This window comes from Acartia tonsa, chromosome 1 (assembly GCF_053477335.1).
Source record: "Acartia tonsa isolate MP-2025a chromosome 1, ASM5347733v1, whole genome shotgun sequence".
Taxonomy (NCBI): Eukaryota; Metazoa; Arthropoda; class Copepoda; order Calanoida; family Acartiidae; genus Acartia; species Acartia tonsa.
This window is the reverse complement of record NC_137260.1, coordinates 34,510,257-34,533,736: the sequence shown is the minus strand read 5'-3', so window position 1 is coordinate 34,533,736 and position 23,480 is coordinate 34,510,257. Positions and strand designations below refer to the sequence as shown.

The 23,480-nt window shown below is 29.6% G+C and overlaps 1 protein-coding gene across 1 annotated transcript in view; it reads right to left on the bottom strand.

The window, feature by feature from the left end:
• Positions 1–15,736, bottom strand: part of Oatp30B (Organic anion transporting polypeptide 30B) — an 84,806-nt gene extending 69,070 nt beyond the window's left edge. The window contains exon 1 of the mRNA XM_080158680.1: positions 15,486–15,736. The gene's annotated coding sequence lies outside the window, so the exon portion shown is untranslated. The remainder of the gene's footprint in view (positions 1–15,485) is intronic.
• Positions 15,737–23,480: the final 7,744 nt, after the last annotated feature.

Genomic DNA, 23,480 nt, shown 5'->3' with positions numbered 1-23,480 from the left:
AGCACTAATTAGGAAGTAGCTCTTTACACAATAAACATGCACACACACACAAACACATACACACACACATACAGACACACACAACTTAACTTGTGCAATTATTAGTAAGGTTGTGCTGTGCATTAGTATGTGTATGTGTGTGTGTGTGTGAATATGTGTCTTTTCAAAGCCTAATTAGTTACTATGCATTTATAAGGGCATAAAATGGATTTTTAATTAAGGAAACATCTAAAAAACATTATTAATTTATTAATTATATCCGCATAAAATTAGTTTTTTAGCCCTGCCTTCTGGAATTAATAATATAATTTTCACTTTTACAATCCATGTAAAACTGTCTATAATACGATGTTATAAAAAAACTATTTTTTAGTTGAAGTAACCTATAGAGTAGCTGTGCTACTAAGTGTAAAATTATTGTGAACATGGAACTAACTAAGATATTTTTTGAGTAATTAAGTAATTAAGTCATATATAATAATTACGGTCGACTAGATATAATTTTAAGGTTTGTAATGCTGATTTTAGACATTGTTACAGAAATATAAATAATAGAGTAGATGCCTTGACCTACAAACAGGCACAATGCATAAGTATTTTTTGTTAGGGTATTTAAGTTAGCGTCATGCAATCAAATTTCTAGTTGTTGAGTTTAAAAATACCTACTACTGCTTTGTCACCCGTATAGCATACTTGGCTTATAAACAGTAAGAGCTACATTATTTTGGGCACAATAGTCAATCATTTGAAATGTTAGTTGTCTGTATTAGTTACCAAACATATAAATCAGCTATAATCAGAAATACAGGGGAAGTAGTGCCTTTGGTAGCTGGTAATTATTGGGTGAGTAGATGTACGAAAGTTGCAACTAAATTTTATCGTCCTAATTACTTTACTTTGTGCTGAAGAGAATAAATACTTCCGTACACCTAATGTCATCACATAAACCCATGGATAACAGGGATATAGTATCTGAAGAGAATAAATACTTCTGTACACCTAATATCATCACATACACCCATGGATAACAGGGATATAGTATCTGAAGAGAATAAATACTTCCGTACACCTAATGTCATCACATACAAATGCTCCTTTCGGCTCGTACGCCACTCAGTGTGATTTATTGTCCCTACCTCCCTTGAATATGCTAATAAAGTTCAATAAGTTACAAAATTATAATTAAATCTAATAAAACTTAAATAATAAAATGTAATAATAGTTATTTCTCGCATCGTATTATAAACGGGATATAGAATGTACAATTATGAGATTAAAACTAGTTTTTTTAGCCCCGTGGTGCCGAAGGCACCGGCTAAAAAAACTGGTTTTAATCTTATGATTGTACATTTTTATATTCGAAGAAAGCTGGATATAATACGATGCTAGACATAGTTTTTTCGTATGGATGAGAACCGGTTCCTATCCACCGGATTCGAATGAATACGAGAAAAAACATTAACATAATTGATTGAGGTTTTAAATCAATTATTGGTTTAAACTTCAATAAATATTTAGGTTAGTTTTATTAAAATATGTAAAAGAAAACGAAAAGGGTTGAAAATAAAAATAAATATTTAAATTTGTAGTTATAAACTAGACCTCAAAATTTTTCACGACCCTTTTGTGAATCACTGTGCACGCCAATAAAGTATATTTATTATGCAAAAAAATGAAAATTTCATTTTGGAGTCGATACAGATATCAATTTACTAGATATAATAATATTAAAATATTTGTTATATTGAGGCTTAACTATCAACATGCAATTAATTCTATATTTCTCATTCCAGCTCCCCTGACTGCATTGCTACTGTGCGGCATTTAATATTTTTACCAAGCAAATCAACAGGGACAGGGACTGGGATTCAGCAATTTAATCTTACTTTTTTTACTACTTACTATTGCTGAAAATTTAATAAAAACAAATTTAGGATGCACAGTGGTTGTATAGGGGAGAAATAGAGGCAGTGAGTTGGTAAAAATATTTCAATAATAAATGTTTGCCAGAAGCCTGGTCTCTTGTCCCTGGTCAGGGAAAAACATATGTAGATTATTGTATAACTCTAATTTCTGTGAAATTATGGTTTGTAGCAAAGCAACTCTACAATTTTCCAGTCAGTAAGTGTCTTTTCTTTATTAATTATTTTATTATTTATTTTCAATGATTAATGTCGATTCTATGGATTTTTTCACACGAATGTACACAACATTTTGACATGTAAATCATTTATCTATCCCTGTATCCCTGACAACAGAACATAAGAAAGAATGTGCAACATATTTGCATGAACTATCCCTGTATCCCTGACTACAGTACATAAGAAAGAATGTGCAACATATTTGCATGAACTATCCCTGTATCCCTGACTACAGTACATAAGAAAGAATGTGCAACATATTTGCATGAACTATCCCTGTATCCCTGACTACAGTACATAAGAAAGAATGTGCAACATATTTGCATGAAATATCCCTGTATCCCTGACTACAGTACATAAGAAAGAATGTGCAACATATTTGCATGAACTATCCCTGTATCCCTGACAACAGTACATAAGAAAGAGTGCAACATATTTGCATGAACTATCCCTGTATCCCTGACTACAGTACATAAGAAAGAATGTGCAACATATTTGCATGAACTATCCCTGTATCCCTGACAACAGTACATAAGAAAGAGTGCAACATATTTGCATGAACTATCCCTGTATCCCTGACAACAGTACATAAGAAAGAGTGCAACATATTTGCATGAACTATCCCTGTATCCCTGACTACAGTACATAAGAAAGAATGTGCAACATATTTGCATGAAATATCCCTGTATCCCTGACTACAGTACATAAGAAAGAATGTGCAACATATTTGCATGAACTATCCCTGTATTCCTGACTACAGTACTTAAGAAAGAATGTGCAACATATTTGCATGAACTATCCCTGTATCCCTGACTACAGTACATAAGAAAGAATGTGCAACATATTTGCATGAACTATCCCTGTATCCCTGACTACAGTACATAAGAAAGAATGTGCAACATATTTGCATGAACTATCCCTGTATCCCTGACTACAGTACTTAAGAAAGAATGTGCAACATATTTGCATGAACTATCCCTGTATCCCTGACTACAGTACATTAGAAAGAATGTGCAACATATTTGCATGAACTATCCCTGTATTCCTGACTACAGTACATAAGAAAGAATGTGCAACATATTTGCATGAACTATCCCTGTATCCCTGATAAAAGAACATAAGAAAGAATGTGCAACATATGTATTTGCATGAACTATCCCTGTATACCTGACTACAGTACATAAGAAAGAATGTGCAACATATTTGCATGAACTATCCCTGTATCCCTGACTACAGTACATAAGAAAGAATGTGCAACATATTTGCATGCTTTTTGCTGCAACACAAAAAATTGGCGTAGCAAATCTACACTACAATTGCAAGAAGAATCAATTCAGAAATAATATGATTGATTATTAAAAATATTTCTCTTTAAAAAATCTATTAATAATTACAAAATACAAAACAAAATAATAAACGACTTTTTAACCAATGACTTTTTATAAAAACAGATAAGTTCATAAGGTACACAGTAAATTTTAATACAGTAATAATAAATGTTCTTTTAGAAAATACCACTGAACCAAGTAATAAAAATACGGCTTTTTATATCAAAGCACTTTCTAATCTCACTTTCACGCACAGAACTTTCCTTTTTTATGGACGTACAGAAAAGGCCCAGCTATAAAGTAGCTGTGCCTCGTAGGTACTTACATTTAAGTATGTAAGAAAACAGTTAGAATCTAAATGAACTTATTATTATTTAACTTCATGCCATAGTAATTGCTATTGGAAAAATAATTTTTAAATAAAACAGCAGAAAAAGCAAAAAAAAATTTTTTAGTGCAACTACTCTATAATTATAGTCTGCCTTTCTGTATGTTCAAGTCACTCAGCTCTTTTTTAATGGAAGATTTGAAATATCTAGATGAGCCATCTAACAAATTTGTAGTTTGATTATTTATTGATATTTTATCTTATTGAAGTTAGCTACTTATTGATATAATTAGTTATTATATCAAAAAAAAGTACAAATAAAACTTACTATATGCCATTTTTAATGTATCTTTAGCTAAAATGTGGGAACGTCGTTTGAAAGCTAGAATAACGGCTTCAAGTTAAACGGACATGTCTTTATACTGATATAAATTATTATTGAAACACAAGATTTTAATTAGACCCCTTTATCAATTCTTTTGTTCAATTTTCAAATTATGTTTGTGTTTGTGTGTGTGCAGTGTATGTATGTGTGTGTGTGTGTGTATGTATGTGTGTGTGTGTGTGATTAGAACAAGAACTAGAATGTCCACAAGTTGCAAAGCTTTTGGGGCAATAAATAATGTAAACTCACATATATATTTGACTCTTGCAAATCAAATACTAATTTTAATTTACATTTTTATTGATTTTGATAGTAATTAAATGTCAGAAATAACGACTGAACGACTGACAGTCTTAAATAGAATTATAACAAGTGTAGCTGCACTACTTAAACGTAGCTATTTCTGCATGGGAAAATACTGAATCTTTATTTGAATCATATGATAATAATTTTGATGATATTTTTCCAATGATTATTCAAAACTAATAACAAAACAGAACTGACAAAATTTGGCTAAAAATGAAAATTTATTAAAAGATAGAAATCAAAAATTTTAACTATTTCAAACAAAATTGAAAATTTAAAGTGTGAAAAAATGGACAAGCTTTCTAAAACTGTTAAGGTGTGTGTTTGTTTGTGTCAAGTCCACTAAAATGCATTACCATAAAAAAAGTTTGTGGACAAAGATTACAAAATTTTCTTTCTCTCTTGCAGATATTATCATTAGAAAGCAATGAAAATATGAAGATTTTTTATGATACCATATTTAGTAATTTTAATGAATAATTTTTAAAGTTATACTACTCATATGGATTAACCAATTTTTTTTATTTACAGGGAAGCTGGTGTTTTCTTCACATTAATATTAACTTACCTATAAAAAAAGAAATAAAGTATTAATAATAAATATAATACATGATTTAATTAAATAAATAGAAGCTATGCATAGATGCTGCTCATTAAATTCTTATTTTTATTTTATGATACAAAATAACTGGAACTATCACTCGATGCGACTTGTGGACTAAGAACCCCCCTCAGCCTTTTTTTAAACTCTTAAATACCTGGTTTATAGCCCCATGGGGATTTCCTAGACCTTAAATAACTTAACCTACGCTACATTCTTTTTGAGATCATTTTTAAAAATTCTTAATAACATAAGATAAGAAGCACCATAAAAGATATTAAAAAGTCTACGTTGACTATTAGTATTTTCATACTTGTTTGTTTATAGCTTCCTGAAATTATGATATACCACAATTTTCTAAGTTAACACAATTAGACCTTTCAACCAGGATAGGTTAATTGAAAATATCCAGCTACACAAAAAGTTTAGAGCATAATTTTCCTTCATTGTCCCATCTCTGTATTCCCCTTTAAAGACAGTACTATTTGATTTAAATTGTCAACCATTTAAAAAAAAAAATCATTGAAGAAGCGAAGCAAGATAATTCTACTCTACTTATCAGTGTTGTTAAACAATTGTAAAAATACATTTTATAGGTTTATTTGAATTGCTCTAACGGATGGTTGTACGTACGGACAGACACTGCCAGTATAGTCGTTGTTCTACTAAAATGACTTCCTCTAAGGAAGCTCAGCATGATACATGATTTAATTTAATAGGACTGACTGTTCAAATATGTCTTTTTAAGCTAAATCTTTTTTTCGTCAGTGGTACATTTTTTCCCTCCCATGATTTTGTAGTGCAGCTTTTATACAACTAAAACATGAACGTGCATTAATCAATTGTAAAAAAAAGAATTTTAATATTTTTTGAGAAGATGTCCATAACTACGTAAGCAAAAACAAAAAAAGTTGGGACTGTTTTTGATAAATTTCATTTGGATTTTACATGATAAAGTGGGAGTTAGGGGCCCAGGGGGTTGGAGGGCTTTTACAATACACTATAAAAATAAAGTAATCTACCACTTATTTTTTTTTCAAATAAGCTTTTTAAACACGGATAATAAGAGCTTAATGTTATAAATATACTAAATAAAAATATAATCATCCCTTTATTGTATCAAAACTATAACAGAAAGAAGATTTCAATGGCAGGCATTAACATAAATTTAAGGTTTCTATACATAGGTCAGTGTTTTTGAATTAAAATTAATAATAAAAGTATATTCTTAATATTGTTAGAAATGTCTAGATAGCATGTAGACTTGTTTTAAATATCATCAGACCGAATAACCATACACATTTTTTTTAGTAGCGAAGCTCCTCTACAATACACTGTGTATTTCAGTCAGTTAGTCAGTCAGTAACGCTTAGAGGGGAAATTTTATTTTCTCGGCTGCAATTGAAATAGGTTGTTTTGACCGTCTGTCTTAATGATTCCAAAGACAAAAACCTTATTTGTTTGAAATATTTCGTGATTTTCTTTTTTCTTTCCTTTATTATGACAACTAAAATTCTGCACTATAACTCACTCTATCCGTTTGTCCTTTCCGTGATTTTTATAGTGCTTAGGATGTTGTGATCCTTGTTTACAAGATAAATACCTGGTGTTCATACTTTTTAGTTAAATAAAAATTAATATTTCTCTTATTTTTTGCTCTGTTGGGTAGGAAAGCAAGTTTCAAGCATAGAGCAAGGATACAATTACGATTTAATTCATAGAAATTTTTATAAGTGATCATGGCATGCATATCGTTATTCTAAAACCAAAACAATTATAATTAAAGGTGTATACAATAACAGTATCAAAGTTTTATAAGAATGGCAATAAATTTCTTTGAATGATTATTTACATTGTAGAAATACCAAGTATATAAAAAGCTAAAAGGGACAAAATAGAAAATTACTTTTTAAAACAGGTTGAAAAGATGATGAAAACAAGGACTATTAATATTCAAATACGAGGAGCTAAAGTGAAGTAGTAAAGTTTTTTTGTTTGTCCGTTAAGATCTTGATAACCACTAAATCAATTAAGTTCTCTATTTTAGGGAAGCTAGGCATCGGTTCCAAGATGATTTTAAACTCTTAGTTCTGAGATGGTTTTAGACTGTTATTCTAACAATATCTGCGAATAAATGTTAGGGTGAAAGAAAGCAAATGAGCTATTTAAAAAGGTTTAAAGATGTATAACGGATGATAAAATAATCCAGCACTCCATGCCTATGTGGAAAATTCTGTACTTGGTAGACCGTGTGTATATCTAGAGAATGATTGTAGTGTAGGTATATTAAATTATTTGCCTTTTGTACTCTAACTCCAATTAGACTTTCACCAAAAATTAGGGAAACAGAACAATTATAGAAATGCTATGCATGGAAAATACTTTGAGTTTAGTGAAAGAAGATAATTTGTTTTGATATTTTTCAGCAGGGCAAAAACAACACTTTTAGAATCGTTGCTATGGCAGGTTAAAATGCTTTCAATCAAACCCATTTTTGGACCGAAAGCTCACCCACCGTCTTTCTCTAAAATTGGAGATTTTGTTTACAAACACTGCGTAAGACTCTAACCCTATAGGGCCTTTCTCTACAGGTACTTTTGTGGGTCTATTCTAACTTTGATTTAAACCTAACCTTACATAATAAAAGCAGAACAATTACGTATTCCAACTAATTTCGATTTTAGGGGAAACTGCATGAGAATTGTATAATAGTTCATAGAAAAATTATTTGTTTGGGATAAATTAATGGATATCTAATGTAATGAAAATTTATGTTATGATTAACTTATCCACTATAAGAACTATCAAATATTTGAAAAAAATTTATATATTCACTTCATGTTACAATAGCAAGCTAAAGATACTTTTAATTTAGAGGCAAATTAGTTTTTCTTTAAATAAAATACCTACAAAAATAATCTTTTTATAATGTCTTTTAATATAAAAACAAAACAATAAGATTGAAAAAAACGCTAAAATTTCTTGATTATAAAATATAGTAATGAATAAAATTATGGCTAAAAAAAACTAACAATATCAGATAAGCTATGGCCTTTAAAATATATAGGAAAAATGATTAATAAACATTAACGATTGTAATCTTTTGATGTTTGTGCTATTTCCAGTTTACCCTTCTTGGTTTAAATAATCAACAAACGGACAAAAATGATTTTTATAGAAAATCTTTTCTTAGAACTAAGATTTACTGATATTAAAAATATTTTCTTAATGGAAAATAAAAATGCCAAATATTTTGGTATTTTTATGTTTTTATATTTCTAAATATTTTCCTCTTAAAACATAGGAATTGGTATTATCATGGGTTTGGCTATTTAATAATCATTTGACTTTTTACTACTTACGTTTTGAGTGGTTTCCCTAAAAGTGTAAAGCGAATACAAAGGTCCCCCCCCCCCTCTGTACTCGATAAGACACATAGCTACCATACTACAGACAACCAACACTTTCATATAACATTTTTTGTCTGAAAGTCCCAGCGTTACATGTAAATTTGTTGAGGTATTCTCCTTGTCATTTACTATTAACGTCACCCATCTATGAAAGCCGGATCTTAAAATTACGAAATCTACAAAATTAATTATAAAGTTAAAATTAAATATTAAAATTTTACATTCTTGTAAATTATATTGTATTTTAGTTATGGTTTAGTAATAGAAATACAAAAATAGATAATGATTACTTCTATCTTTTTGTCTATCTTTGTTTTTCTTTACAAATAACTCTTTACAAGATCTTTTTTTATAATTATCTATCTGTCTATCTAAACAAATATCTTTATTTATCTTTTCACTCTACATATATGTATATCGTTTTATAGTATTTAGGTGTATCAAAGTATCTACTAATAAATTCATCTATTATTTATCTATCTAAGTTCTTCTATGCCTTTCATTCTAGCTTTCTGTAAATCTGTACATATATTTTTAAATTTTTATCCGTTTTTTAACATTCTATATCTACATCTATTAAAATATTCTTTAATTTTTCTAACTTATCTATTTAAGTCCATCTATCTTTCATTATCTATCTACTTTTCTATCTATTCATCTAGCGTCTTCTATAATTATTTATCTATTAGTCGAATACCATATGGTGCTTTTAACACACATACACATACACACACACACACACACACAGAAAACGGTACATTTCCTAATCATCCTTTTTGCTGTGTTTATTAGAAGTAAGGAAAGCTTCTCCTTAATTAACTTTGTCCATCGGCAAGTAAATTTAACAAGATTAAAATTTGACAGAAAACTACTTTCTCATTTATGAATATAGGACTGTAAATACCAGGGCTTGGCAGCCGTGCATAATCTTCAATTTGAAGCCTATTTCAATGCTTTAAAATATTTACTAAACAAACAGATTGTCATATTAGGCTGTAACAAATTAATTTTCAGTGCACCCCAAAGCTGCGTTACTATATAGGATGATTGTCCTTCTTATGAAAATTCATTAGAATGAATTGGTGCATTCTGGTGATAGGCATAAGTTAATGGAGGCTAAATGAATTCTTTACTTGATATAAAAGATTATCAATTCCATATACGAATAAGATGTTCAAGTAATTAATAATGAAGAAAACCTTTAATATTTCCCATCTACTTAAACCACAAAGATAAAATTTAAGAAGATTAATTTACCATCCATTTTACTAAACCTGTATCCCTTAGCATGGCAACTGAAATATTATATTATCTAAATTGTTTTATTTGTTAATTCTTTATACTTTAAAGGTAACATGAATTGGACAATGGACGATAAACAAATCATCTCAAGTTTTTTTTGTAGAAATTCTGGAGGGTAAGCAAGCGTTGAAGATAGGTTTAAGGTTAAGGGTTATGAACATTTTTTCTACATAAGTATATCTAATTAATTAGCTAGATTTACTTTAAAGTAATGACTTGGGATAGTAAAATAATTAAAAACAAAAGATAGACAGATAAAATTATGATTGTTTTTAAACAATCATTCTAAGAGGACAATTGAATATGCAAAATAACTGTATATCATTATTTCCTTCTTTAAGAACACTTTTTTAAAAGTGAAGCTTTTCTAAATTTAGGATAGGTCAGTCCGTAACGAATAGCTCTGTTTATTGATTTATATATGTTAGAATCGTCCTAAATCGTGCTGATTCTGGGAGCAATAAGGCACAATTAAGAAAGCATGTAAACTCTATGAGCTTTACCAGAAAGTACGTTAATTTAAAATTTTAACGAAAAAATTTAACTTCGATTAATTTCTTTAATACATTTAAGATTTTTATAAAATAAAACAGGGTCAATCATGTAATCAAGTAATTCAGCTAAAATCATTGTGACTATTTCTATTTAGAAAGGTGTCAAATATAAACTGATACATTCTACAATAGCAAGTTCGCTGTTCTATAGTCGTATACGACGTACTGACATTCTCCAGTTATATAGCAGCTGCGCTACATATTAATTTCCCCAAATGACTTATTATTTTAGGACATTTATTTCATTAATACGTTTATTGAACTTTCTTAGTTTTTATCAACGCTGGCTTTCATTTTTAACCCTGCAATCAATTTTAAAAGTTAAAATTACTAAAAAATGATAATAAGTAGTAATAAATTATATATGTATAAGTAGACAAATTACGATACATATGATTTTCAAGTAATCATATTGTAAAAACTACATGGTAAAAACATTTTTTTATTTAATTATTTTGTAAATTTTACGAAACCAATCCAGGAACCTATTTACAGCTTTCAAAAAAAAGGGAACCCAAAGTCTAGAATTTTTTTTTATTAAACTAAGTTATAGAGATAAGTTAGCTATATCTAAATTTGGAAATTTTAATTTTGATTTAAACTATTATGAATTACAAAAACTAATTTGTTTCACGGAGTGTAACAAAAGTAATTTTGGCGTGCGATCATTTCAAAATAAATTCTTGCTTTTTCCCCATATGATTCAGAGTCACAAGTTCGCTAAATTATATTCTATAATATAAAGTAGTAAGACTTTTTTCCTAAAGTTTAAGATCTTGGGATTGGCTGGTGCCTATGGGTTGTATTTCAGAGAAGATTCGTAAATGTATTGGGGTGGGTTTAGGTTATTTTCCAATCTCACCTTCCGACCTTCACGAAGCAACTAGTTCTTTATTAAGAGTTACCACTAATTTTATTGCTGTTGTGTCTTTTTACTGTACTGAAACTCAGTTAAAACCCATTTGTGGAAGTTATAACACACCAGTAATTTTATATTTAAAAGTATATAAACAAGAAAGTGAAATTTAATACAAAATTAATAAGGTTGGGAGGGACGTTGAAAGTAATTCACATACCTTAAATATTCTACAGTCCGCTGGAGTGATCTTAAGTGATAAGTCAATATAAATGAAATTATGTATCCCCCCCCTCCCTAATTAGCTTTTCATTATTGGTGGAAAAGTTTAGACAACATAAACAAGATACTAAAATAAAACCCCTGAAGTTTCTAAGCCAACGAATAGCAGAAAGTGTTGATAAACTTTAATGTTCATAATAATTTACAATCCCCTCCCACCTTCCTTTCCTCAATATGCTACGAAATGCAGAATTTCACACATGAGTTTAGTAGAAAAATTAAGTTGCCAATTGTCCTATCTAATCTATAATAAAAAGTAGCTTGATGTCTGTCCGTCCATCCGTCCGTCTGTCTGTCCGTCTGAAGATTAAGATCTCGGTAACCACTGAACCGATTGGATTCTACTCTTCAGGGTATATAAAAATCGGTCCTGTGGTGGTTTTAAGCTATTTTCTTGGGGGGTGGGACACTCCAAACCCCCCCAAAAATGAAAATTTCCCCCCTAAAAAAAATTTTTCTTATTTTTTTCTAATTTTAATGTTTTTTAAGTTTTTATATAATTTTATATATGTTTTAAATTTTTTATATCTTTTTATATCTTTTTATATTTTTTTATATTTTTTTATACTTTTTTATATTTTTAATTTTTTTTCTTCTTTTTAAATTTCTTTTCTTCTTTTAAACTTTGTTTTTTCAAATTCAAAAAGATTGTGAAACCTTCCTTCTCCTGTAGGGGCGAAGCCCCAAAAAGGCTAATGGCAAAGAAATTTTTTATAACATGAAAAAAGAGAAAAAATTCAAAGAGTTAAGAAAATATAAATTAATATAAATAAATATAAATAAATATAAACAGTTATAACAAGTTATAAAGAGTTATAAAAAAGTTATATAAAATACAGTAAATATCTAAAAAAATGTAAAAAAAATTTTAATTCTCCCTTGAACCTTTAGGGAAAAAGCCCCTAGAGGCTAGGGGCGAAGCCGCTAGTATATATATAAAGAATCAAAACAGAACTGTATCCTTTGACATAAGAGCTAGTTTTAATAAAAAAAATAAGATTTTTCTAATTAAAATAAGATCACTTTGTTGGTTTTCTTCAGTTGGTGATGGTTCACTTTACATTAAAAACACGATATCATGAAACAGTTATCAAACATAACAAATTGTAATGAGATTTCTTTCATTCTACCAACTCTAATATATAACTCTTATAAATGGAACAAAGTAAAGATTCTCCATAATTTGTTTGTCAGTTTGTGAGTTTGTCTATAATTTGTTTGTCTTGCAATAACGTTTTTTATCTGTTACTTTGTGAAAACATACATCGTAATATAGCCATAGCCTTTACATTTAAATTATGAATTTTAAGCCATATTTCATATTTTAATGATATACAATATACATTTATACAACATATTTACATACATATAGAGAAAGATATGGTTTTCATAACCCGATGAAAAACTACTTTTTGATTAAGGTCGGTCTGATTTTCCTACCAACTTACAGTGCGACAGTCAACCTCCGCTAAAGTTGGTTGTTGTTGGTTGGTTAGCCACTGCGGGATGGAGCCGTTCCATTATTATTAATAATCATCAGAAATTAAGTAAATCCATTGTCTTGTAAGTTTAAAAATTCTGGGGCCAGAATAGGCTGCGTCCATAGATCTCGGGGGGTGAGGTTTGTGGGGTTGGGGTTTGCTGTACAGTTGAACAGATGTGGTACATCGTGTGGTCCCAAATTGCAGTCAGGGCAGATATCTGGGATTTCACCTTTACTAATTAAAAGAAAATAGATTCTTGCAGAATCCAGATCTTAGCTGTGAGAGGGTTGTTCTGGTTTTTTTTTCTGTTTAGCTCAAGTTCTGATGGATGGAAGTAAAATGACTAGGTTATTATTTTCTTAAATAAAATAATTTATAAAAAAACCCCTAAAAATCTCCGAGCTTCTTTCCAACATAATTGTCCTGGTTTTGCATATTGAACCGTCAGAAAACTATGTCTTTTTTTCATTAAAGGCAACTTAATCATTGTTATTTAAATTTTAGTTAAAATTAAATCATAGAAAGAAGAAAGAAGATAAAAGATAAGATAATTTAAGAGCTGAAAAGTGTTTTATTTGTATTAAGAGAAAATTCGAAGTAGCTGAAAAATTCATGTTTACCCTAAATGTTAAGACAGGCAGACATTCTGAATTATACAGAAGCTTGCTAACTAACTTGCTAACTTTCTCTGTCAACAATTTATTTTTCTTAAAAATTGTTGTCTAAATCCCTCCCTATGCATATGTTGAATTGTTAATGTTAGTCCCTTATATGGAGATGTAAATAGGTATAGCATAAAAGCATATTACATATTATAGTACCGTTTTAAATATGTACATCATGTAGAGAAAATAGATTTATAATTTATGGATATAACATTTGCTTGCAACTAAATTCTAAATTCTGGCAGTTCTATCGACTTTCCACGCTTCGTGAGATTTTAAGTTTCATCCGAACAGACAATCAAACATCGTTGTACTTATAATGTTAAATATGAAATATAAGTTTGTTTAATATGGAATAAAACTTTAAATAATGTATCCATATTTAATTTATTAAATAGAACTTAGACAACATTTGTTTAATATGGAATTTAAAGTTCAAAATATCATTAATATTACAATGGTGTTGATTCTAAAGTACACTACAATAGTAAAGGTTGTCTGCAGTAAAATAACCATAAATCGAGTGAATAAATATTACAATAGTATTGATTTTAAAGGTACACTACCAAAGTTAGAGTTGTCTGCATCGAAATCAATAAAAAACGAGTGAAAAAATATTGTATCTGTGTTGATTATAAAGGTAAACTCCAATAGTTCAGATTGTCTGCAGCAAAATTAGTACAAAACAAGTGAATAAATATTACAATAATATTGATTCTAAAAGTAAACTATCAAAGTTAAGATTGTCTGTAGCTAAAACATTATGAAACAAGTGAATAGATAAAAAAATACTTTTAATTTTAAAGGTACACTACCATAGTTAATGTTATATGTATTCTAACATCAAAATGTGTAGCAAATAAAAGCATATGAACTATATTTCGTGATCATTCTATTTTTTGGTTCCTTTTTACATAAAAATTTAATTGATAGAGATTATCAATTCGAAGTGGATGAATGCAAAATTGATTAGATTCTAAACTGGTTAGTTCGAGCAAAGTGTTAATGGCTTTTTGTATAATAAGACAGTAAATGTATTTCAAAATAAGAAGAATATTCAAAGTCATTTATATAGAGTCATTAATTTTACATCTTATATTTTGAAAAAAAGAATAAGATAATTAATGAGAAGCATAGCATACAAGAAACGCAAAATGTTAATTCTAATTCTTTAATTCAAATAAATTTGCTATTATAAATGTTGCAAAAGAACAATTAAAGAAGCTAAAAGCTATAGTGTTCTACCAAAGTATACCTATATCTCACACCTCTCATACTTTTCAGATACTTCGCATAAGATAAGTATACCTAACATAAACATAATTGGGACAGTAGTACAAATGTAAACGCGTACTTTGTTAAGGTCAAATTCTTAAAGGTCGGAGGTCAAAGACCTCCAGCCCAAAAACAACCCCAAACATAAAATAAAAAATTTTGTTTGATTTTTATTTTAAGGATTGGATGAAAAATCATCTAATATTAAAACCAATGAAACCACAGAAATAAAGAAATTTTTAATTAATTCAAATTATTTTAAAATTAAAATTTAGCTTCAGGGCTATTGTATTAGAAAGCCAAATTGAATTTAAAGAAATTTTAATTGCTAATGGTAGTTTTATAAAAATAAGTCAATAAATAGATATTTTATATAAATGTAGCTTTAATAATGAATTTTTAAAATAACATTTTTGAAAACTATTTTTATATCAATGTTTATGAAAGTTTTTCAGTTCTTTAAATTTTTTTCCTAATTTAATTACTTTTTAGCTAGCTACACAAGAAAAAGTTTAATAAAACGGCAACTTTTAAAAATAAACCAACCAAAAAAAAAAAAAAAACTTACCAGATTAGATAATAGATCCGCTATGAGTTCTAGAATATACCAATTTTTTAAGTCACTTTTTCTGTTTAAAACACTTTTTTAATATTTATTTATTAACTTTAATCTAAAAAACTGATATCACTGATATTTTATAGATTTTTTTATAGGATATTTGATATTATTTTCATATGAAAATGTTAAGAGAAATAAATCACAGCAGATTATTGAATTATTTGAAGTGGGGGATGTGCTCCAACTTCTTTACACTGACTGACGATCATTCACAGCGACTTGAGGGGGCAGAGATAGGGAAAAGAGGAGGGAGAGAAAAAGAAAGAAGAGAGGGCTATCTAGAGATCAAGGGAAAGTAAACAAACTAAAATTCTACATTACTTTAAATATTTTTGTGCTGTTATTATATCAAAATAAGAAGAACTAAAAAAATATAGGAAAAATAACAATACATTAAAAATTTATTGTGATATGCAACCATTTCTTATGATAGGATAAGTTTAGGTTTTTATGGTCTCCATAGGGTTAGCCATACTAAGTGGGTACTCTTTTGAAACTTTTAAGCCCCTACTGGCCGTTAAGGGTAGGGGCTATGCTTTAGTTAATGGGCGCATTGTCGTTCTAAAGGAAAGTCTTATAAATCAAATTTAATAAATAAATGATAATTTTATTTGACTGTTTGGTGATAAAGTATTTGTTGAATGATAATAGTTATTTCTCGTATCGTATCATAAACGGCTTTCCGCGGATATAGAATGTACAATTATAAGATTAAAACTAGTTTTTTTAGCCCCGTGGTGCCGAAGGCACCGGCTAAAAAAAACTAGTTTTTCATCTTATGATTGTACATTTCTATATTCGTAGAAAACTGGATATAATACGATGCTAGACATAGTTTTTTCGTATTCATGAGAACCGGTTCCTATCCACCGGATTCAAATGAATACGAGAAAATGTTTTACATGTATTTTCAATAAAGCGCCTTTTATTATTAATTAGAAGTCTAATTCAATCATCAATGAGATATTAAGATTTTGAAAGTTCATGAAAAAACAAGAAAGATATATTAATTTTACTCATCTTACTTTTTTGTGGTGACGGTTGGACGTTGGATATACCCTTAATAAAGAGTTGCTTCGCTAAAAAAATAAGAAATTAGATAGAGTTAATTTTATAGTTAATAAGTAAATTTTTTTATAGACAATTTTCTTGACCATTTTTCTCTGAAGACTTACAGACTCCATTCTCTCTCTCTCTCTCTCTTACCCTTACTCTTACTCTCTCACTGCCCTCTCCCACCTTTCCCTGAATCTGATTGCAGCTTTCGCCTAGGTATACAACTACATCATTCTCTCTCTCTTTTTATCTACTTCTCTCTATATCTCTTTTTCTCTCCTTTTGTACTATAAACAGTAAAGCATAATGCAGCTAAGGGGGAGGGGTGTTGTATGGGGAAAGGGAAGGATAACAGGATTTTAGAAGCAGCACAGCAGTGACTATCTATCTATCCACTCAACCATCAGAGTATCTATCTATCTATGAAGCACTATATAGAACCATTCAAGAAGTGAGAAATAAAAATTTTCCATTCCCTATGCCATTTAAAAATCCACTTACAACTAGATTTTAATAAAAAAAAATCGTTTCAATTATGTAAAGAGTTAAAAGTATAAGGAAAATATTAACATTTTGATAATATTTACTATATTCTTAAACCAAAATAGGGCAGATATATGTAGTATTATTTCACTGGGATGGTGTTTTAAGGTCGAAAGGGTGGCATCATGAAATACAATGAGATTATTGTGGAAGTTTTAGATTAAGATCCGGGTTTCAAAACAAAGATGATTACGTCCAAAATACATCAAATAATTTGGAAAAATGTAAAAAGGAGCATTAACAACGGGTTCGTAACTTGTTGCCAAAACGTCTTTTTTAAGGTATACATTAAGAAAAAGAGTAAAAATGCTTTGACTAAAAATGGTAAAGCAGAAAAGAAGAATACAAGAAATATAAATATTTAGATAGTAAATTTTAGATTTATAAATCAATGAATATAGTACACTGTATCAGACAGACTTATATAACTTATAGAACAAAATAACTTCTTAAAACTTAATTTTCATTTTTCGGGAAAGCTTAGAATTAGTCCAAATAATTTTGTTGAGATGGGTCATTTTTATTTATCGCTTATATCGACTTTATTTAATTAAAAAATCATAGAAAGTCTCAAAAACTATACATAACCTTTTTCTGACATTTAAACTTAACTTATGTGTAAATAATTTTCTATATATCTTGAATTTTTATTACATAATACGTACTATAATACATTATTTTTGTTTATTCTGCGTTTTACTCAATAATAAATATTATTGGTTTTTGCCTCGGGCTGTTTAGAAATTCCCCAAATTGGGGGATTTATTCCCCTGTGTCCAAATTGGGGGTTAGACCTTGTGGATGGTTTTTGGGCCAGGGCAACACTTTCAGGGCAGCTTACCCTTATTCCCCAAAGCTGTTCATACAAAACCTTACATTTTTCCCAGCTTTTATTTTACTTCTTTCGCTTTAAGATTTAACAAGGCAATTTGATGTATTTTTCTCAGCTCTATGGCTTAATATTAGAGCATGAGTCGCGAAAAAAATAAGATTAACAATTTCTTTAGATGATATAATTTAAAAATCCTATTTTTGACTAGTATTGCGTCTAAAATCAACTGGCTTTAAAGTTTTGATAACAACAGCGTTACTTTTTAAAAATGTATACTTCGTACATCATAGTTGGTTAGTACATTGTGTATTAACACGGAAAAACAAGTTTTCTTCTATATACTTTATATATTAAAAATAAATAATTTGTATATATTAGCACAACTATTCTATAACTAGGATAATATATTACCCACTCATTCTTTTCATTAATAAATTTAAAATTACTAAAAAATGAGAAGATGAGTATTATAAAGGGTGAGTTTTCTATTGGATAATTAATCTTAAAGCTAAGTTTTTTTTTATTTTGACTTTTTTTTTTGGCTATTTCTATTGTTAAAATGTAGGATAACTCATTCTCTCTTAAAGTACCTCCAAAACAGCCCTTACGGCAATAGAGATTCCAATATCGTAGAACATATAAGTAATAGTAGCAGGGTTCAAATATTAGACTAACGCAACTTTCATTAACTATTACAAATCAGCCTTTCAGCAAATATTTCGTTTTAGCTCCAAAAAACTTTTTTTAGTCAATATAACTAGAGCCTAATAAGTGTGTATTTGTTTTAAGCACTCTAATTATTATTATCTATTACATCTACGGTAACTACTCCAAAAACAACAACTACGAAGAAATCACCACTCAAAAATGTGACTTTTTTAGAATGTTGTTTTTTCAAGCTTTTGAATTTTTTAGGAATATAAATAATATGAAAAATCCTTCCAGCTGGCTAATACAACGATAACCCTTATCCATCATCTCCCTTCCTACTGGGGGAAAGTACTGACCTATAAATGAGGACTAAAGTATAAACCTTTATTTCCGAGTCATAATATCCACGTTTTATAAATCCATTGCTACGCAAATTACAATTATAAGGTGTTTTTAATGCTATAGATTTTATTATTATGCCTTTTTGTATTGTTTATCCCGTTATCTTTATTTCTTTTTATAGGAACTATGCAAGAAGCGTAGCATCTCTATAATTGGGCCAAGGCTTTCACCCCACATATACTATTAATCTCGTGCCTCTGACATAGGTGTAATTTTCTATGTTATTTTTAGTTATGACGCTATTCTTGTCAATATTCAAAACCATTACCTCCCGACAACAAGCGGATGCCCTACATATTAAGCTAAAGTGGCAAACTATGTAAAGTACAAAAAAAGTTTTATTGAGCAAAGATAAAGAATTACTCATAATTTGCCTCCAAACCAAAAATAAACTCATTTAATTTACATATCCTTGCACAATACTTGCGAATATCCTGTTATTCATATCAAAGAAGAGGCATGCGAGGGGGGGGGGGTGGCCGTAGACTACCCCAAAGATTTAAAACAAGAGTTTTTAGGTATTAGACAGATATATTGATGTACCATTGTATATACATACCCATGCTGCAGATGAAGATTATTGATTGAAAATTTTAGAGTATACTAGTTAGAACCAACCAATCAAGATTTAACAAAAGTATCCAAAGTTTCCAACCTGCCGAATGAGATAACCTGTTTATAAAACATTGGGTACAAATTTAATTGCAGTCCTAGGTCCCTTCTCTTACTATAGTCTAAATTTGTTGGATAAGAAATAAGATTTTCGGGTTTTTAAGAGGTTAGGTATTTTATAGTCTAGTATAGACGACAATACAAGTATAAGAGATTTTAGTTTTAGTTAAGTTAGATTAGTGACTTCATTTGAGACTTTGGACAATGATGGTTCAATGTATAAAATATAAATAGAACAAAATTTAAAAAAAAATGATATTTGTATAAATGGCAGAAATGATTTTTTGATTAAAAACAGAATCAAGTTGAAGGTTACATGGGAGATAGGGATAGGTAAATACAGAACAAATATTTTTTTTCTTCTTAAAACAAGGACAACGACGTTATTGTAAGTTTAGCTAACGGTTGCATGGACATACATTTACAAATATAGAAAAGCAGTGCCTACCAACGAACTTATTTCAACGAGGAATCAGAAGTTTAGGAATCAAAACATTAAAATGATAACATTATTTTATATTTGGTGTTAAATTACTAGATTATTCTTCATTGTCAAAAGAATCATATTTAATTTGAAATAGCATTTAACTAAGCTTTAGGGGGGTTTTGGTACTCTCCCCAAAAATAGTTATATGTATACCTTCCCGGGACCTATGAGAAGCTCACTGTTAAGGATAACAGTATCAGTACAGCGCGGCGGTTAGCGAGATCCTTCGGTACACACACACACACAGATCCTGTTACTTACTGTTATTATAAGGATATGACTTGATAATAAATCTCTTATTTACCTATCCCAGTATCCCTGACAAATATGGAAGTGATATTTACAAAATGCAGAGCAATGTATTGTCAGGTATACAAGGATATAATGTAAGAAAAAAAATCGGAGTTTTCCCTCAAAGGGCCTTGCTGAGCACAGAATCCCCCTACTCTTATTTTAAGATAAATTGAAAAAAGGGAGTTAGTTTTTAGATTAAACTTTATATGACAACAATTTAGTATTAACCAGCATTGTTGGTTTTTTTTTGAAAATAAAAATATGAGTAAGGCACTATTTTGGGAAAATATACACAATCTTAAACACCCACATTTACACAAACACACACACACATACACACACACACACTACCACACAGAAAACAATGACTCCCACACACCAAACAGTAGCTATACACAAAAAAAGTTTCACTTTCTTGCAGAAATACAAAATTAGAAGTCAAAAAGATGTTTCATGAAGATTACCAAAAATTTTTAGATTTATAATTAACTGAAGACAATAAAAATAGTACAAAAAGAACAGATACAACTAATCATTTAACCAGGCAAATCTGAAGCAGTTAAGTTAAGTTGTCTGTTGGAGGGTTTAATAAAAACCAAAGGTTAATCAATCTGATGCTGTGAGTATTGGTGCAAAAAATATGACGTAACAAAAAAAATTAGCCAATGAGAGTCCACTATAAATTTTACCATTGGTCAATAACGGCCTCTCATTGGCTAATTTTTTTTGTTACGTCATATTTTTTGCACCAATACTCACAGCATCAATCAATCTACAATTGTTTGTGTTCATAATTTAAAACAAAACATGATACAATGTACAAAATTAACCTTTTTAGATTTTTCCTTATATAAGGTCCATAAATTTAATTTAGATTCTATAATTGAAAATATATGCATTATGAAACTCAAATAAAGAAATTATCGTGACATTGTAAAAATACCCTGAAAAAAACATGGTTTTACTCATGGGTACAATTTCCTAATATGGGGTTTTCTAGTAGCACAATAGTAGTGTTTCTATCTATCTATATATTAATTTTTTACTAATATCTATCTATCTGCATTCCATGACACTCCAGCGTCAGGTCTAACAACCAAGGGGAACAATGTCTCCTTTTCTATCCAAACACCCAGAGCGTTAGGTAAAATAACACCCAGCAGACTAATATATTTTGATTGCTTAGCCTTTGCATGAAAGTCCTGGTTGTGCTAGCATGGTTATGGCTTGTGCTTTTTTGTGGACCAAGGCATTCCTTGCCTTAAATAGTATCAATACATACCATTTTAAAGTCTCATTCAAATATATTGTTAAAAGCGAAGCTTTTCTATAATTAGGGTCGGTCCGTCCGTACGTCCGTCCGTCCTTAACAGATAGCTTTTTTCGTTAATTTAGGCATGTTAGAATTGTCCTATCGATTTCAAATTTTGTATGGGGATTTCTGGAGTGGTTAGGTACGATCTAGAAATCTATAATCATTACCAAAATGTCCGTACGTCCATTTTAAATATGTTGATTTTTTACTTTTTTAACAACAAATTTTTATGTGATCTAATTATCCGATTGATCTGATTTTTTGTATACTAATTCCTGGCACAACAAACTACAATATTATAGGCGAAGCAACTCTATAATTAAGTCCTACAAATGTAAGTATGTCCATAAACATTATTCTGTATCAAGCAGTTTTTCAACAAATTTACTTACAATTTTGCATCGACTCCTATACATTTATATTCTGATTATTCAGTTCTGACACTATACAAGTGTTAATGTCCGTATGTCCAACCGTTTAGGCGCTTCGCTTTTATGGATGTTGCCATCCTTGTTTATCTATAGACACATAGTTATTTAATTACCTATCGACGCTCACTTCAAAACAAGCCAGAACCCATTCTAAGCTTCACTGAAATTTCCCATTATCCTAGTCCACACGTGCTATCAGCAATTAAATACTGGTCGTTTTGTGTACTTTTCAGTAGGGCCTTCGCTACAAAAAACAACAGACATTCTGTTACTGTTATGTAAGGATTATATCAGCTTAAGGAGGTAAGAAATTTTTATTAAAATATTTCCAGGACTTCTAGATATGTTTTTGATTCTAATCTTGTTTTGAATTTCTCTTAAATATCCTTTTTTAATCTGTTTCTAATCATGTAAGGGCTTGCCAGTTTCTCTACATTTAGTGTACATACAATGTATATGTCTTAAATAAAAAAGTTAATTGACCTAGTCATCTTCTTTCAAAGGAGCAGTCAAAAAAATCTCAGCAGTTGTTTAGGTGACCAGAAAAATATAATACAGTGTTGCCTTGATTGGTAACCTTTCTGCATGAAATTAAAGTTATTTGAATATATCTCTCTTCAGCATTATGGCCTTCTCTGAAGTCGGGAGTGAATCTACGCCAACAATCCCCCCCCCCCCCCCCCATGTTGTTGATTGGGTTACCACAGGTATTAAATGTTACATTGTACAAATAAGAGTTAAAAATCATAGTCTCATTAGAGATCATGTACTGGATCCTCGAGAGATAAATTCAACTTCTATAGGCTGCAGGGATTTCTTGTGATGAATCCTCACACTTGTGAACATGCTTCCAGATGCTTTGCCATAACATGACTTAATAATGTAAACAAGTTTTCCTAACTATTACTGTATAATAGTCTACTATACTTATATATTACAATTTTCGTTACTAGAATGTAAAAACATTTCTTGTTATTTTCTTCTTTTCCGCTTTTTCTTCCGCACGAAATAAACCTATTTCTATTTCAAAAATAGAGAATTATTTAAGAAAGATGAATATTTAAAAAAACAGGTTGAAATATCTAGGTGCCATCTGAAACAGAATATTTATGTAGAGCAAAAAACAAATAGCTGCTTTCTATGTGTATGAAGATCTATCATTTTGCTCATTTTTTATGTTGATCAAATAACAGCAAAGGCTTCTTCAACAGGGACTTCCGCTCTCTATGTATATGAAATTGTTTTATTTCGCTACCATTTT